The sequence below is a fragment of the Solanum dulcamara genome, chromosome 11 (assembly GCF_947179165.1).
Source record: "Solanum dulcamara chromosome 11, daSolDulc1.2, whole genome shotgun sequence".
Classification (NCBI taxonomy): domain Eukaryota; kingdom Viridiplantae; phylum Streptophyta; class Magnoliopsida; order Solanales; family Solanaceae; genus Solanum; species Solanum dulcamara.
This window is the reverse complement of record NC_077247.1, coordinates 13,628,649-13,647,468: the sequence shown is the minus strand read 5'-3', so window position 1 is coordinate 13,647,468 and position 18,820 is coordinate 13,628,649.

Sequence of the window (18,820 nt, the reverse complement as noted above, 5' to 3'; positions counted from 1 at the left end):
ACTTGTGATTTCAATAGAAAGACAATATCGATAGAAGAAAGTACTGGCGATACTGGAAGTTACAAAGCAAGCAGGTAAGCAAAGGCATGAAAGAAAAATTTCAGGTAAGGTATTGAAATGCGATTGACATATAAAGTTGAAAAATGAAAAGAAAAGTATACAGGAAAGTGCAATAGTTACAGTTCGAGTGGATACATGAGGTAAGTCTATTTTCATACTGCTAATAGTGGGTGCCCTAGGTGGCTGCGATATGAGATTATATGAATATATATGTGTTCCCTGTGAGGCATTGTTGGTATTTTCTGTGTGCAGGTGTTGAGATAGTAAGAAATATAGAGGAAACTCTGGCCAAATTTTCTTATAAATAAGAAGAGAATAAGATACAGGGTTGTAGTATGTCTTAAAAGGTTGTGTCCATAACAATAATGAGATTTGATTAAACTACGAGTATGGATGACCTCGAGAAATGAATTAATGGTTGAATTTATGGCAATAGAGACTAGGAGGTCGATACGGGTATGGTAGAACAAAGTTGGAAAAGACTTATAATCCAAAAAAGATGATTTAGAGAAGACTGATAGGTCTGGATAGAAAGATATATTAAGGCACCGACTGAATTGATACCCAAGAATAAACTATGACGAGTTATAGTTGAAAGAAGTAACAATATGGTTAAGATAAGAGTACAAAGGGAAGAGAATTATGATGGATATAAAGTAGTAATAAGATAGCTTGTGAGACATTAAGGATAAGACTAACTAAGAAGGGTAGGTAGCCCATAGTAAGAATCGTGAAGACGGTCAAGCGGTTTTATACTATGGGACTGAGTGCGAATAGGGTACCAGTTGAATATAACAAAAACCATTATGACAATAAGTAAAGATTAGTAAGGAAACAACTAAAAGGTATGACGTGGTCCATGTGAATGGAATGTAAAGATAGGTGTGCAACAAAAAAGCAGGCTATGGAACAAATAAGGAAGATTTATCAAGTTCTGTAAGGAAAGTTTCGAATAAAGGTTATGTGATGAAGAAAAGGATAGCTAGTGCAAGGAAATAAATAGTAATATGGAATGCCTTGCGCACAACCAAAAATAGATATGAGATGGAGGAATAATAGAGAAGTTCTAATAGAGGCACTTAGGATAACTGTGATTAATTAAGTATGAGTATCGAACAAAGAGGGAAATAGACAGTTGCGAACTGAAGGTATAGTACGATGGAAAGGTGATAAGACAAGGCATTACTATAACAAAGTTGATATGGTTTTACACAGGATTAGAAGTGAGCCTTAAGCATATGACAAATATAAAAGCTCAGTAGGCATAAGGAAGTATTGTGTATACGTGACTCCATCTTGATGATTAGTGAGATCCTGCAAGGAGAGGGAATGTCGATTTGCAGAACAAGTGCTGCATTACGAAGTTATAGAAGAATAAGTGGTAACCATTAGAATAAGGTTAGTATAATGATAGATCTTGAAACACGAATCATCAAAGTATAAGTACTCCCGAGTGGAGATTTGGAACCAATTATGAGCACGAGCTAATTATTGATTGGGATGAATGGAATGTGGCTTTGAATAGACTGCTACATTACGGATATTACTCAAGTATCAACCATTAGATGAGATTTTATATGATATATTGCGAATACTAAAGCACCCTATGGTTGTGCTAGGGTTTCCTATAAAGAAAACCTAACGTATGGATGATATAACAGAAAATGTAGATATGGTGCAACACGTTAAATATGTTGGAGTAGAATCATTCACGTGTGAATAGCTAAAAATAAATGGAGGATGACATGGGTACCCCTAAAAGGGGGGAAGTGGACAATAGAAGTACAAGCATAAGAGAAAATCAACTAACATTATCATATGTAAATGGGAACGCTTAAACTTTAAACGAGACCCAATAAGGGATGGACGCGATTATACCAACACTAATGCACCGGATTCCGTCAAAACTTTGAAGTTAAGTGTGCTTGGGTGAGAGTAGCACTGGGATGGGTGACCCTCTAGGAAGTGAAAAAGGAAATAAAACAAGTATGACAAAAAGAGATTGTAAATGCGTGTTAGTACAATGACACATATAGGACAGAGTAAGACAAGAGCAGTAAAGATTATGACCAAATTGGGATGCACCTCGTGCAAATGGCACAAAAAAATTGTGTAGCCTACGAGAATTGGCATACTAAGAGTAAGATCAAGTGATTACTCGATAAAAACAAATCAGAAATAGCAATGTGATTGCCATATGTAGAATCTATTAAGGAAAAGTGTAAGATGGTTCAAGGAAGAACTATTAAGATATAATCGGTATTAAGGACAAAAGCCATAGTGGAGCCCTGACCTTGACTGAAGGAGGTAAGCCGCTAGTATAGCGACGCTAAGGCATTTTCTGAATTGCTCTAAGTACCTACACACATTCATGTAAGAATTACAATATAATGCAGGGTAATAAAATTGGAATGAAAATATGAGTAAAAGCGTAGGATAGCATACCTAAAATGTTACAAGTTGGATTAATAGGAGTTGTATAATAGCTTAAACGAAGTGGAGCATCAGAGGCTTGATATACAATTACGGGGGATGGGAATCCCGACTCGGAAATGGAAGGCAATTAATGTAGGTTATAGTGCAGGCTGACCTCACACTCTACAAAAGTATAAGTTCATATGGGTTATGGTAGACAAGCTGACAGAATCAACCCATTTCCTTCCAGTTAGGAAGGTATATTCAGCTAAGGGTTATATGAGATTACATAGCAAGGAAACAATAAGATTCCACGGGATTCCCACATCTGTTATGTCGGACAGGGAAGTTTAATCTATAGCTAACCACTAGAGATCATTCCGGTAGGGATTGGGAACATAGGTGAATCTTAGTACGACATTTCTCCCTTTGACTAATAGATAGGCCTAGAGGGGAATCCAACAAGTTATTGATGAAGTAAAACTTAATCAGGGACAAGTTATCGATTAGCAGCCTAGAGTCGGCAAGAAAAGGATACATTGGTCCTTCTCAGGTCATTCGTAGAATAGATAAAGATGCCTATGAGTTGGACCTACCGTCTGATTTGAAATAATACATTCAGTTTTCACTGATCAATACTCCGCGAATATATAGAAGACCCTCCGAGAATATTCTTTATGGGTAAATTCCACATGAAAGGAAAGTTGTCCTACGAGGGGCAACCTATTTCCATCTTGGATCAGCAGATTAAAAAGTTGTGAATTAACGAGGTAGCTTCTGTCAAGGTGCTATTGCGGAATAAGAATCGTGAAGAAATGACCTGGGAAGCTGAAGAGGACATGAAACACAAGTATCCGTACCTATTCCCGATGTCTACAAATAACCCCCACTCCTCGAACTCGTATATTAATTACTTGGAAGAAAATGTATGTTATCGCAATACAAAGGAATCTCCCTACAGTTTGTATAAAATATTAAGGAAAGTTTTATTCAATATTTGGGGACAAATGTTCTAGAGGAGAGGAGGATGTTACACCCCACACTCTCGAGCTCGAAATTTCTTCTTAAGTTCCTTAGATATTATCATATGAGCCGGACAAGCTACGACACTATCAAATGAATCTAAGGAAGGGAGAATGTGATACGATACCCCAAAGGAGGAAAGGTTGGAAATGAGGTCATGAGATGTTGGAAGGGGTGGGAGGCCAAGTAAAGTGTCGTAGGACTCAATTTACCTACGTAAGCTAGTAATTTGGAAGCCTTACATACTTAAGTTACGTGAGTACATACGAAGCTTACGTAGCACGGATTACATAGGTACGTAAAATAAGACGAGATTATGAACCCACGAGGTAAAGGGAAGAATGACACGTGGAAGCATATGGAGATGACATGTGGAAGAACATATTTGGGGTCAAGTAGGTGACCCACCTGCTTAGGGGTGGACCCCACTGCCATGTGGCAGCCCCTAGTTGGCAGCATGTTATGGTGGCTAATAATGGCTTGACACGTGTCACCCTAAAGGGATGACATGTGTCACCCTAAAGGGATGACATGTGTCACCCCCAAGGAAGACCATATATACATGTTAAAATGACTCTTAGCTTCAGTTAAGTTATCCAAAACCTGCAGAAAAACACCAAAAACATCAGCAACACAAAGAAAAGAAAACCCTAAGCTAAGAGAGAAAAGGGTGACGACCTAGGTGGAGAAATAAGGTAAGTCCCAATTTCGTTCTATAAATTAATTATATAGCGTATACCATGATGTTATGGAGGTATTAGAAGTATAAAATTATGGCTTGGTGCAGCCAAAATGGACAGCAATCAGTCCACGCAGTTTCAGCGCGACTAAAGAAGTTCCGCGGCGCAATTTTGGCGAGTTTTTGCCAAATTCGGGAAAGGTAAGGTCTTCCCTTCTAATTTAAAGTTTATGGGGTTTTTATTTAGTGTATTATATACCTTATATACTTCTTTAAGTATAAATAAGGTCGTGGAAATGCTTGACGATAGAAACAATCGAAATTGAAGTCGTCGTAGTTAAATTGTAGTCGAAATGAGGCGTTGTGTGTGTGGAGGCTGCTGCTGGTTGTGTGGTGTGTGTTTCAGGGCCTAAATTTGTCCTAAAAATGTGCTGTAGCTTCTGGTTTTATCCACACAACCCCCTACATCGTATGATTAATAGTTTCGCAAAATCGAAATTAGAAACCCTATTTTGGATATCGTAATGTCGAGCGAGTCATTCGGAGGTTGTAATGTATAATGTTTCCATGTTTTATATATATATTATCTGCTGTTTATGTTTTTGGTTGGATGTAGGTATTAGGGACGTGATTGAGAATTTGGATAGGGCATATTATAGGGAAGGTGTTGTCCGATTTCCGTTAACGCCATAACTAGTTAAAGAACTAGTAAGAAGGCGAGCGAGGAAATGGGTTTTATGAATACTTGTAAGTAATGTAAGATGCTGAAATATCTAAGGATGTTGATACTCCTATTTCTTTCATGTCACCTAGGTTCACCAGGACGATGAGGCGATCGGGATAAATAATAACCCGTAAGAGGTATGTAGAGCTACTCTTCCTTTCTTTTGGCATGTCTTAGGTATAGATTATGAATGGTTTATATATGAAAGGCGGAGATAATTCCATTCATGAAACTACAAATGTAATTAATAAAATGTATACATTTTGTGATGTTAAGACTCCTGTAATAGTTGAGTTATTATCTTTCCAGGCTGCTAGATCATGAACAGTAGTATATGTAAAGTCTGTCTGTTCTTCCTTTTGAAATGTCAAAAGTATAAATGTAATGGCATATGATATGAGGTTGAGGTAGTTCTAGTTATAAGATCCGGGTATAACTTATGACTTCTATTCATTACTTGATATTAGAATGCTTAAGTAGTTGAACTACTACCCTCGAGTCTCCTATCTGATGAAGGATAATTGAATGCATCAGCTCCTATTCCTAAGGTATTTGCAATGATAAACGTCTCTATCTCCATAAATTGTTTAACCTTGTCTCGATACATGTCTACAATTCCTGAAACTCTAGCTAATATAATCTTGAATGGTGTTTAGAAGGTATTTAAGAACGACTATTACTCTGGTCTTCAGGTGATGGTTCACTTGACAGTTTCGTTGAGTCCTAGAGGGTTACTTAGTTGCATATAGTTTTTCACTACTCTACTCGTTCATGTTGTAACCCTTCTTTCTTCGCGTCCCATATTGGGCCGATATTATGTCGGGCACATCTTTACTACTTTTTAACCGCGTCCCAGGCCGGATGTGTACAGTTCCACGCACGAGGAGACGATTCTGTACGTGAGGTGTGATATATGTTATATGTTATGACAATATAATTATTCACCGAGTCCCAAGCCAGCTGTAATATGATAGTATATGTGGCAAAATAAGAAAGGAACACCGAGTCCCTCCCTAGAGGGCCGAGTACGGTATGTATATTATGATGGTATGCTATTGCGTACACTACTCTATTCACCGAGTTCCTCACTAAAGGGGCAGATACTTTATGTAAGCATGCATATGAAAATAGAGTGATACGTTTGTGACCCCGAGCCACATAATGAACCGGATGTAATACAACAGCATACACGATATGATTATACTGTATATGATAATATGATGCCGTATACGATGATATGATGAAGTAAAATTCATGATGATATGATGACCTGTGAATATAATGAAATGATTATGACACCGATTTCTCTAGAGGGCCGGGTACAGTATATGATGAGGTATATGATTACGTGTCCAAAGGTACATGTACAGTAATTTGTTAATTGTTATACTTGTCCCCTGTATCCCTATTGTAGTTATGGTCTCAGTTATGTGTTGTTATGCTTTATATACCCAGTACATATATCGTACTGATCCTCTATTCTCTAAGGGGCTGTATTTCATGTCCGCAAGTACATATGTTCATATTGGGGATCCGTCAACTTAGTGTTTCTACTCAGCGATGTTGGGAGCCCTCCACTATTCCGGAGCCTAACTTTTGATACTGGTCATGTAATATGTATATGTTTATTTGTCCAGGGGTATGGCGGGGGCCCTATCCCACCATATGTTGTTGTTACTATTCTTAGAGGTCTGTAGACATATGTATATGTGGGTTGTTTATGAGTTTATTTCGACTATGCCTATACGACATGTTGTAAATGTTTTATGTTATGGCAGCCTTGTCGGCTCGCATGCCCTTTCATGATATGATACGAATGAAAGAATCTACATGTACATGAACAATTTTTAAACTATTGACGTTTTTGTGTATAGTATCACATCACACACGGTTCAACTTAAGTTTAGCTGATAGATATGCATAATGGGGTGTAGGTCGGACCCTACTCGCGGCCTATGGGGTTGGGTCGTGACACTCAGCCAAAGGATCATTGGGAACTTGGGGAGCTTATTTCTTCTCATTCACATTGGTGTTTGCATTCTTTTGGACAGAAGCTCTTTATAGAGGAATGATTCTATAATCGCAAAGAAAGATTGTTAGAACGGAAAACCTTAGAGTTCAACTCTATCATACGACATAAGAATTAATAAATAAATGAAGTTTCCTAAACACTTTACAGCCTCCTATTCTTAGATATGGAGCTTTTCACACCTATGAATAAGACTCTACTGATGCGACATGTCAGGCACCCTAGGACACTTTGAACCTTATGCTCTCATACCAAGTTTGTCTTTGAGCCATTTTCAATCTCTCCCTTATAAGTCTTACCTTTTCTATAGCATCTATCAAAAAATCTGGACCAATCAAGGTTATCTCACCTAGCTCAAGCCATCCCAATGGGACCTACATCTTCTCCATATAATGCTTCAAAAAGAGCTATTTGGATGCTAGAGTGATAACTATTGTTATAGGCAAACTCAATTAATGGAAAATCCTCATCCCAACTTTCTTTAAAATCAATAACACATGCCGTAAACATATCTTCCATAGTTTGAATTGTTCTTTTGGCTTGTCCATACGTTTGAGGATACAAATTGGTACTTAGCTTAACTTTTTTACCAAGACCCTTTTGAAACGACTACCAAAAATGTGAAGTGAATTCAGTACCTCGATCCGAATATACAACTTAGCATAATCTTCGACACCATACAAAGTCTTAACCGGTAGAAAATATGCCAATTTTGTTATTTGGTCCACAAAAATCCAAATAGAATCATGTTTCCTTTTAGTACGAGACAAACCCATGATAAAGTCCATAATCATATCATCCCACTCCCAAGTAGGAATTTCAATGTCTTGAGATAAACGTCCCAACTTTTGATGCTCAACTTTAACTTGTTGACAATTTTGACACTTAGCCACAAATTATATTATGTCCTTCTTCATACCATTCGATCAACACACATCCCTGAAATCACGATATATCTTGGTGGATCCCAGATGGATCGAATATAGAGAAATATGAGCCTCACTTAATATCAACTCTCTTAACCTATCAATATTAGGAACACACAAATGACCTTGGTATCAAAGTACCCCATCTCCCTCTTATAAGAAATCCTCAATGGATTTTTTAGCAACCAACTTCTTTAATTCATCCAACATCGAATAATGGTCCTAATTGGCTTTAGCCTCCACCACAAGATATGATTCTGAGCCATTGTGTACAAGAACACCCCCATCATTAAAATTAACCAAACGCACACCTAAACATGTCAATCTATGAACATCCCTAAACAACTAATTCTTACCTTCCTTAACATGAGCAACAATATTCATGGACAACCAATTAAGTGTATCGGCCACAATATTTCCCTTACCCAGATGGTATAATACAGTCATATCATAGTCTTTTAGAAGTTCAAGCCACCTCCTTTGTCTAAGGTTTAGTTCCCTCTGCCTAAACACATTTTGCAAGCTTTTATGGTCGATAAATACATCAACATGCACTCTATAAAGATAATGAAGACAAATTTTCAAAGCAAACACAACCGCCTCAAGTTCAAGATCATGGGTTGGATAGTTCCATTCATGAACTTTGAGTTTCCTAGAGGCATATGATATAACCCTTCCATGTTGCATCAAAACACAATACAAACCAACACGTGAGGCATCAAACTACACAAAAAACCCATCCACACCTTCGAGAAATTTCAAAATGGGAGCCGACGTAAGATGATCTTTCAATATTTGAAAACTGTTCTTACATTTATCTAACCATTGAAACTTTACTTTCGTTTGGGTCAACCTAGTCAAAGGCAAAGAAATAGAGGAGAACCCTTCAACAAACGTTCTATAGTATCCAGCCAAGCCCAAAAAAAATTCTAATATCTGAAGGAGATAGTGGTATAGGTTAGTTCTTCACCTCTTTTGTTTTCTTTGGATAAAGCTTAATCCCATCACCGGACACAACATGACCAAGAAATGCAACTTCCCTTAGCTAAAATTCAAACTTACTAAACTTGGCAAATAGTTGTTTATCTCTCATTATTTGCAATACAATCGTCAAATGACTCACATGATCTTCCTAATTCCAAGAGTAAATCAAATTTTTTATTAATAAACACAACCATAAACATGTCCAAGTATGGCTTGAAAATATAATTCATCAAATCCATGAAAATAGTGGGTGCATTAGTCAATCCAAATGACATAATAGAAATGCAAAATGACCATATACCTTGTTTGAAATGCTGTTATGTGAATATCACAAACCCTTACCCTTAATTGATGATAACCAGAATGTAGATCAATCATAAAGAAGTAACTTGCCCCTTGCAATTGGTCAAATAAATCATCAATCCTCAGAATTGGATACTTATTCTTGATATTTACTTTGTGCAATTGCTGGTACTCACTACACTTATGTAGAGAACTATCCTTCTTTCTAACAAATAAAATAGGAGCACCCCATGGAGATATACTTGGTCTTATAAAAAACTTATCCAAAAAGTCCTTCAATTTCTCTTTTAACTCCTTATGTTCCGTCGGAGCCATACGATAAGGAGGAATAGAAATGGGCTGAGTATCGAGAAGGAGATCTATGTGAAAGTCAATTTCCCTTTTGAGAGGAACATCGGGCAAATCATCTAGTAACACATTGGTAAACTTCTTAACTATAAGGACCGACTCAAGAGTAGGAGTTTCAGAATCAACATCCCTAACTCATACTATATAATAAATGAACCCTTTGGAAATCATTTTCCAGGCCTTAAGACAAGAAATGAATCGACCCTTAACACTATACCATTACCCTTCCATTTAAGAATAGGCTCAATAGGAGGTATGTAACTAATCCATACCAAGAATAATGTCAAAATCGCCCATGTCTAGTTCAACAAGATCACAAGGGACAATATTTTGCAAAACCCAACATGGGACAATTCCTATAAACTCTCTTGGCTAACACTGAATCACCTACTAGAGTATAAACCCAATAAGGCTCTAACAAGATTTTGGGGCACACATAAAATCTCATAGAAACCTTGAGAGTTTGGGGTCTCTGACGTTGCCTCAATGAGTCGTGTCTACAACTCATCCTTCATTATACATGTCATAAACTCCTTCTCTCCTATAAGTCCAAAAAACTGCAACTTCTAAGCCTATGAACTTTCATTATGAGTCAATGTTATGACTCGTTAACTGGATGAAGACTCTTTCTTTTGAGTCGTAGGGGCTTCTTTAGAGGTTGATCATGATAAATTTCAAGGACCCACCCTATGACTCATTCTTACGAGTCATAGAAATCTCTACAAGTTGTAAAGTGACTCATGGTCTTAAAGTCAGATAACATTTTGAGAATTTTATCCTTGGTTTAAACTCTCCGACTTCAAGGGTCTTATATCTTACGACAAAGTTCTCTCTGTGCTAAGTTAATCCCAATGAAATATGTAAATCATAGTTATTAGGAAAGAGAATAATCAACCAATCGACATAATAAAATATATCATAAGAATATCTCCTTGAAAACCGTAATCATAATATAAACATATAGATACTTACCTTTCTAAGCAACTAGATCATGATTTTATTTATATTGTGAGAAAACCTTTCACAATTCATGGTTACTTTCTTAAAAACATACTTTGATCATAATTTATAACTTTGAAAAATTATACATAATGCTTCATCAAATCCATGATCATAAATCCATAGTTTATACTTGAAATTCATAGCATAATGCATGCCTTGTAAAACTCACCAAAAAATGTACTTTAGATTGAATAATGCATGAATAGATCATTGAAATTAAGTAAAGCATAATTGAATTGACCCAATGCAAATCATCAAAACTAGGTTTTAAGTGAATTCCATAAAAGAGAAAATTGAGGAAACCTTTAGATGGAATAAGATCCATGGATGAATTCCTACTTACCTTGACAAAAATCAACCTTGGAATTTTGAGAAGGAGACTTGAACCTTGGAGCTCTAGCTTTGGCTTGAAGAAGAAGCTAAATCTTAGTGAGACCAATTTTAAAGAGATCAAGTAGTTTTTGAGGGAATGAAGTTATTTTGAAGGACTTGGGTAATTATGGGCTTAGAAAAACACCCCAAAATAACAAATGTTAGGTGTGGAAGGAATAAGAATTACCCAACACTAAATAATATTGAAGGAGACCTATAACTGGTAGCCACAGGTCGTAGGTCCAGCAACGAGTCGTAAGAACGGATTCATTGAATCAGACCTCCAAACATGGTCTCTAAATTTCACCCTATGAGTCGAGTCTATGGTTCATCAAAATAATTATGAGTCATTAAAGTGTGTTCGTAGAATAAGGCCTAATATTCCAAACCTCAGATATTCCCTCTTACGACCTCAAGTCTACGGGCTGTAGACGTGTTTACGGGTTGTAAGTACCTCTCGTAGATCTAAAGAACCAAAAAGTGAAGCTACTAGAATTTGCATATTTTGAACCTACGACCTAGGTCTACAGATCATAGACTTCCTTACGGGTCAAATTGGCTCGTTAAATCCTATTAGACTTGGTCAAATTCCAAATCTTCACGACCTAACATACGAGCCTTATCTATAGTTCATCAATGCTTCTACCATTGAAAAACTTTCTCCTCCTACCAACTTTTCCAAACTCAAAATTTCAAGTCTCTGATCCTTTCCAGCGGTTCAACTCGATAGGTCATAAACACTTATACGATCTATTTGACCTCCTCATAAGTTTACCCAAAACATTGAAATTTTCCCCAACCTCTATGTCCTTCCAATGAGCCATTCCTATGATCTATAGGACACTCTACAATCTATAGGTTAGCTTGTGAGAAGTTGTACCAACAACTTTTCTGCAGCATTTTCTCTTGTTTTGTCTTTCCAACTTTTGGCATCTTACATGGAATTAAACTAGCTCAACACTGTGAAACATGCACCTGATGTTCATTTGAACCTTGAATTTATTTGTGTTTTGAATGACTAAGTTTATGCTAATATCCACTGGTGGTGGAAAATGGAAACTCATTAACGATTCCTTGGTTATGGCTTGTGGTAACAAACATCATGGTCTATATTGGACTACGAATTCTACTTGTGCCAATATGGTGAATGCAGTTCAGAATGTTATCTCTACAACGTTATGGCACAAGTGTCTTAGCCGAAAGAACTTAATGTTCTAGCCAAGAAGAAATTGTTATTAAATTTCCATAATTCTAAATTTGAAAAGTTTGAGCACTGCTTGGCTTGAAAACAAAATCGAGTCTCTTTTAACTCTAATCCTCCTTTAAGAAAGAAAGAGTTGGTTGAGTTGGTGCACTCTGACTTATGTGGTCTAATGAAGACAAGGATTCTGGGTGGTGCACTTTACTTTGTCACTTTCATTGATGACTGCTCAAGGAAACTTTGGGTCTATGTCTTGAAGACTAAAGATCAAGTATTAGGTGTCTTTTTCAATTTTAGGCTTCAGTTGGAAGAGACACTGGAAAGAAGCTGAAATGTATTTGTACTAATAATAGTGGTGAATATTGTGGACCGTTTGACGAATATTGTGAGCATCAAGGTATTAAACACCAAAAGATCCCTCCTAAGACTCCTCAACTTAATGGGTTGGTAGAGAGAATGAACATGAGCTTGATGGAAAGAAGAGATGTTTGTTTTCTGAAGAAAAGTTGTCAAACTTCTTTTGGGGTGAGGCCTTATTGACTGTTGCACATGTTATTAAAGTATATCATATTCTTACATTAAATAGTGATATTCCAAGTAGAGTTTGGTATGGCAAAGACATTTTTTATGACCATTTGTGCATATTTGGTTGCAAGAATTTTGTACATGGGTTGAAAGATGCAAGGTCAAATTTAGATGCAAAGACAAGGTCGTGCATCTTCATTGGTTATGGCCTTGATAAATTTTGTTACAAGCTATATGATACGATTAAGAAGAAGCTTGTGAGAAGTCGCCATATTATCTTCATGGAGAATCAAACCATTAAAGGTATTGAAAATGTAGAGAAGCTAGAATCTTCAAGTTTGGATGGCATAGTTCATCTTGATCAAGTTTCTCATATAAGTGTGTACGATGTTAGTGGGCTGCATATCATGTTTTTGTTTAGAATCATGTCCTGGATCAGCATTTCGATGTTGATGATAACAGTGATGTTATTATTGATAATGCTCTTGCTCATTAAGTTATGGATGAATCAAATACTCTTCTTAGGAGGTCCACAAGACAACGTATTTCTTCCTCTCGTTATTCACTCAATGAGTTTATGCTACTCTTAGATGGTGGTGAACCTAAGTCTTATGAGGAGGTCATGGAACATGAGCACAAGGATCAATGGATTGAATTAATGCAAGATGAGATGAAATCTCTACATGAGAACCACTCTTATGTGTTGGTGAAATTTCCTAAAGGTCATGAGAGCTTTGAAGAACAAGTGGGTATTCAAAACTAAAGTTGAAGAACACAGCTTGAAGCCTCGGTACAAAGCTAGATTGGTTGTTAAGGGATTTGATCAAAGAAAGGATATTGACTGTGATGAAATATTTTCTTCTATCGTGAAAATGTCTTAGATTCGTATAATTCTTGGTTTTGATGCTAGTCATCTAGAGATTGAGCAGATAGATGTGAAGACTTTCTTCATGGTGACTTAGAAGAGGACATTTATAAGGGACAATCTGAGGGCTTCAAAGTAAATGGTAAAGAAACTTTTATGTGTAAACTCAATAAGAGCCTCGATGGACTAAAGCTTTCATGACCCAAGCTAGACCATAGGCATAACACGACAATTAAAATCCCGAAGGACTCTAACAAAGCCTCTTAGCATATATAACATGAAAAATTCAAGCATGAAATAGAAGATAACTTAAAATGTGGAAATGAATTAACAACAATCTAATCATAAATACTAAACATGAGACGAGCCTATGAATAACATCTAAAATATGGAAGACATCATACTAGTCTGACATAGCCTCTACTAAATTAAACGGGGCTTAGGAAAAGTTGCTAGCTCACCACAACATAATGAAGGAACATAAGTCTGAAATAAATAATAAAAAAGACACGAAAGATTCGCCCTTGAATGATGAGGACTCACCAAAATCTAACTCTGAGTAGATCACCAACTAGACACATGTGGGAGGGTTAATGTCATATCGTACATTATAAGATAATATCGGCAGATATATGCGTTACTAAATGAATTATACTAAGTATGGAGAATATGTAATGCATATTGCAACCAGGCTCAGCATAGGTAAAAACCTTTAATACTTTCTGGGAAACATAATGCATGTTCAATGCAAACTTGAAAGAAAATCATAAGTCAAAATATAACATAGTGAGAGAATCATAAGTCATAATAAGAGTGATAACTCTTTGTGAGAGATACCATTAACTTACATAAACCATGTGAGCTATAACATGGAGTCCGTTATTTTCCTCACATACCAGAAACAGAGAGTCCATACTTTCCAAGGTAAGAATGGTAACATTGTCTAAGTTGATCCACTAAGCTACTAAAAAATTAAGCCTCGACTATCGAGTGTCCGATTCTAATAAAGCAAGACTCTACTAATGGATGATCCTTCTTCTTAAGGTGGCACATAGTTATGGGACAATGGAATTTCTACTAACTGTCTCATGCCTCTACTAATAAGTAAGCCTCTATCCCAAGGTCCACTAGGTTCTAGGTCAACTCTCAATAGAATATCATATTTAATATTCCATAAGCTTTGAAGATGGTAAGAATCTAGTAATACCAAGTTTATCATAAATAATTAAAAATCATAAGTATTTCTCCTTTAACATATCATAACATCATAACATAATCATAAAGATACTTATCTAAAGTATGAAAATCATGATAAGTTTTTTTATAAAATTCATATTGATACTTCATTTAGAAGCATCCTTAAAATCATAGTTCATAAATTCATGATGCATACATAATATCAAATCATATCTCATAGTCATAAAACCATCATAATGCATGAGTTCATATAAAAATCCTTAAAAACATGTTATTAACATTAATTCCTACATAATAAGATCATTCAAGATGAGCGAAACCATAATTGAATTAAACCAATGCTAAATCATCAAAACATTAGAACAATTGAATTGAAATTGATAGAAAAAGATAGAAATCATTGGGACTCCATGGATGGAAAGAATCCATGGATGAAGTTCCAACATACCTCAATGATCCTTAGCTATTATATTGAAAAAGGAGATTTGAGCTCTTGAAACCCTAGCATGATTGGAGAAGAAGAACCCCAGGTGAGTCTTGAGAGAGTTTCTTGAGACTAGCATATTTAGATTGATGATTATGAGAGGAAAACTAGTTAGTTGAATGATATACTTCTTTAAAACACACAAAACGACTTTGAATAGGGTTGAACAGATTTCTAAAGGACCAAAATAACCCTTGAACACGTGCTAAACAAGTCTAAAAAATTTGGCAGCAAGTACTTCATGGATGTCTTTAATGTGCGTCAAAACTTCTACTGGTCATATAACCTGTCTGTAAAAGTTTGACTATCTGATAGGGCTTCACTAAAAGGGGCATAACTCTTTACTCCTTACTCAAAATGACGCAAATTTAGAGGAGATGAAAACATAATTCCTAGACCTTTAAATTGATATATTATGGTCACCTAACTCTTCATATTCTAGGAGATAGGATCATTTGAAGTTATACCAAGTAAAATCTTTTATCGAAACTAAATCGGTAAGGAAGCCTTCAACTTAATTTTGTGCTAGATGATTCTTATGACCTTAATTTATTTCCAAATCTAGTTCCACACTAAATAATTGACCTTAAAACCTATGCAAAACTAAGAATAACCGATGACCCTATACACATAGAAAGAATAATTCGACTCCTAGCTGAGAAATTGTTGGGTGTTACAATATCCTCCCCGGGAAGATTCATCCTCAAATAAAATTTAAACTAGCATGAATAGGGTAGGAAAAGAGATATAATAAGACAACCTGAATGCAACACATATCAAAATGCACAAAACTAAGGAGTAATCAACCCAAGATAAAACATGACTTTTATAACTTATTTTACGAGCATGCGTGCATATGAAACCACGAGAATAGTTAAAATACATGATTTCGGAAGAGTACACATGAGGAGATAATACTTCTACTAGAATGGAAACTTAACAATTCAATTTTTCAAGTCAATAAAGGCATAATTCTAAAACGTATAGAATATGAGTTAGAATAAATACTTAAAGAGTTCAACTCTGTGGCACGACTTAAGAATGATGAAAGAAGTAAAGTTTCCAAAATGACTCATAGCCTCTTATTCATAAATATGGCGTGCTTCACACCCATGAAAAATACTCTACTCGATGTGCCATGCTAGACACCCTTGGATACTTGAACTCTATCCTCTAATACCATGTGTGTCACAAGCAAACCCAGGCCCTAGGCATAACACGATGATTAAAACCCCGAAGGACTCCAACCAAACCTCTTAGCATATATGGAATGGAAATTTCAAGAATAAAATAGAGGATAACTTAAAAATGCTGAAAAAGCTAAATAACAATCTAATCATTGCTACTCAACATGAGAGAGACTTAGAATAAAATCTAAAATGTGGAAGATGTCATACTAGATTGACATAGCCTCTACTAATATAAAAGGGACTTAGGACAATTTCCTAGCTCACAACAACATAATAAAAGAACATAAGTTTGAAAATAAAAAATAAATTACATGTTTTCCCTCGAATGATGAGGACTCACCAAAAGATAACTCTGAGTAAATCACCAACAAGGCACGTGAGTCAAAGTGAGAGTCGGATCCTATATTATGAGATAATGTAGGGAAAAAGTATGTGTTAGTACATGGAATGTACTAAATATGGAGAATATGTAATGCATGTGTAAGACCCCAAAAGTTGGAAAGTTAGAAAATGATGTTCAAAAGAAGTTTCACAGAAAAATGTAGCTTTTGGCAACAGGTGGCCTTCATGGAGCCCTCCACGAGCTGTGAAGTGGACCATGGGCAATGAAGACCCACCGTGGTCCAATCTCTTTATATGTGGATGAGGGGTGAAGTATATGAGGGTCATCCCGGGTTATGGTGGGATCAACAAACCATGGTGGACCCCATGGTGGACACCCCCTTCAGAACCTAGGACAATCTATTCACCATGCCTAACAATACAGGCTGTGGTGACCTTTACACACCATGGTGGTTTTTGTTGAGAAACCCCTATTAAACACAATGTCCCCAAATCCCAATTCCCTAACCATGACCACTGGCCGTAGTGAGCTTCATAGAAGTGCAATTTCAGTTTTAAGTTGAGGGTGCTTTGTTTTTCCCTAAACTTGAATTAATGAAAGTGGAAGGCTTTGGGGGATTGGTTTAACCATTAAATATCCTAAGACCTTGTAACCATCTCATTCTCACCCAAACACTCTAAATCAAAATACTTTATCTTAAAGTGTCACAACCCGATTCCTTAAGTCATGGTGGCGCCTACTATGACCCACCGGTAGGCAAGCTGACCCATATCCCAGAACTGTGAGTAATGGGATTTCAGGTTAGAAGACCAATAATTCAATCTAAAATAATAATGAAATAATATGAACATACATGAACAGGCAGAAGCAATGCCATATATATATGAATAAAATGATCCCTCCCAGAACTTGAAAGTCACATATACAAAGCTACTACCAAAAAGAGTACAAGTCCCAAAAGTGGACCACAGAAACAAAGTTGTCTTAAAAAGCAAAAGACATGCAAAATATATGTACTAAGGGAGATGGGTAAAACCAGAATTCAATGTGCTCACTCTCTCCTCCAACCATAATCGCACCTTGATCGAATCAATGCAAGTAGCTAGTACTTGGATCAGCATAATGAAAACAGATGTAGAGTGTAGTATGAGTACCAACTCAATAATTACCTAGTAGGCATCATAGGTCGATTGGGCAAGATAAGCAAAAGTAAACTGAAGTGCGAGTAAATTTTCACAACCAAAGTCATGGAAAGAAGTAAATATAGGTATGTACACGAGCGTACTTAACAAATAATAAGAGCATATAACTAAATCTGCTAGTCTCTCATAAACCCAATGGGTACGCTCGTGCACAAGTATAAGGTAACCACCTAAATGGACTACCATAAGCCTGACAGGTGCAAGGATAGATAAAGTAAAAAGGAACTGAGTCAAAGGATTTCCATAATATCACCCACATTCCCAACCTTAAACATAACCATCGTAAAGTCTTAAAGTTTAACCCACTGATGAGGGTAAATAAATATTTAAATCAAAGATTCCTCAAGGAATTTGGAATAGAACCACATGTAAGCTAGACCACGAAGTTCAACTGGGTAACTATAGCTAATGAGTAAACACAAATAAGCTCAACCACGGACTTCAATTGGGTGACTATAGCCTATGGGTCTAACACAGGTATGCTAGACCACAGACTTCAATCTGGTAACTGTAGCTAAGGAACCTAAAAACAACTAGGCTAGACTACAGACTTCAACCAGGTATCTAGAGCTATGGAACCGAACATAAGTAAGCTAGACCATGGGCTTGAACTGAGTAACTATAGATAAGGGATCAAACTGAATTAGAATCAGTGACCAACCGAGAATCACAAGGAGAATATCACGACCCAACTCCGTAGGCCACGACTAGGTTCTAACCTGGACACCCCGTATACGTATCTATCAGATGTAATGATCAATATAAAAACTATACATAAGAACCCCAGTGGGTCATAGCATTTTCATACCTGTAGCCTCTTTTATTTGTATCTTATCATGAAAGGGCTTGCAAGCCGACAAGGCTGCCATAGTATCTTAATATTTCCAATACATCATGTAGACATAATTGAACAGAACTTACACTTATAACCCATACAAATATTTATAG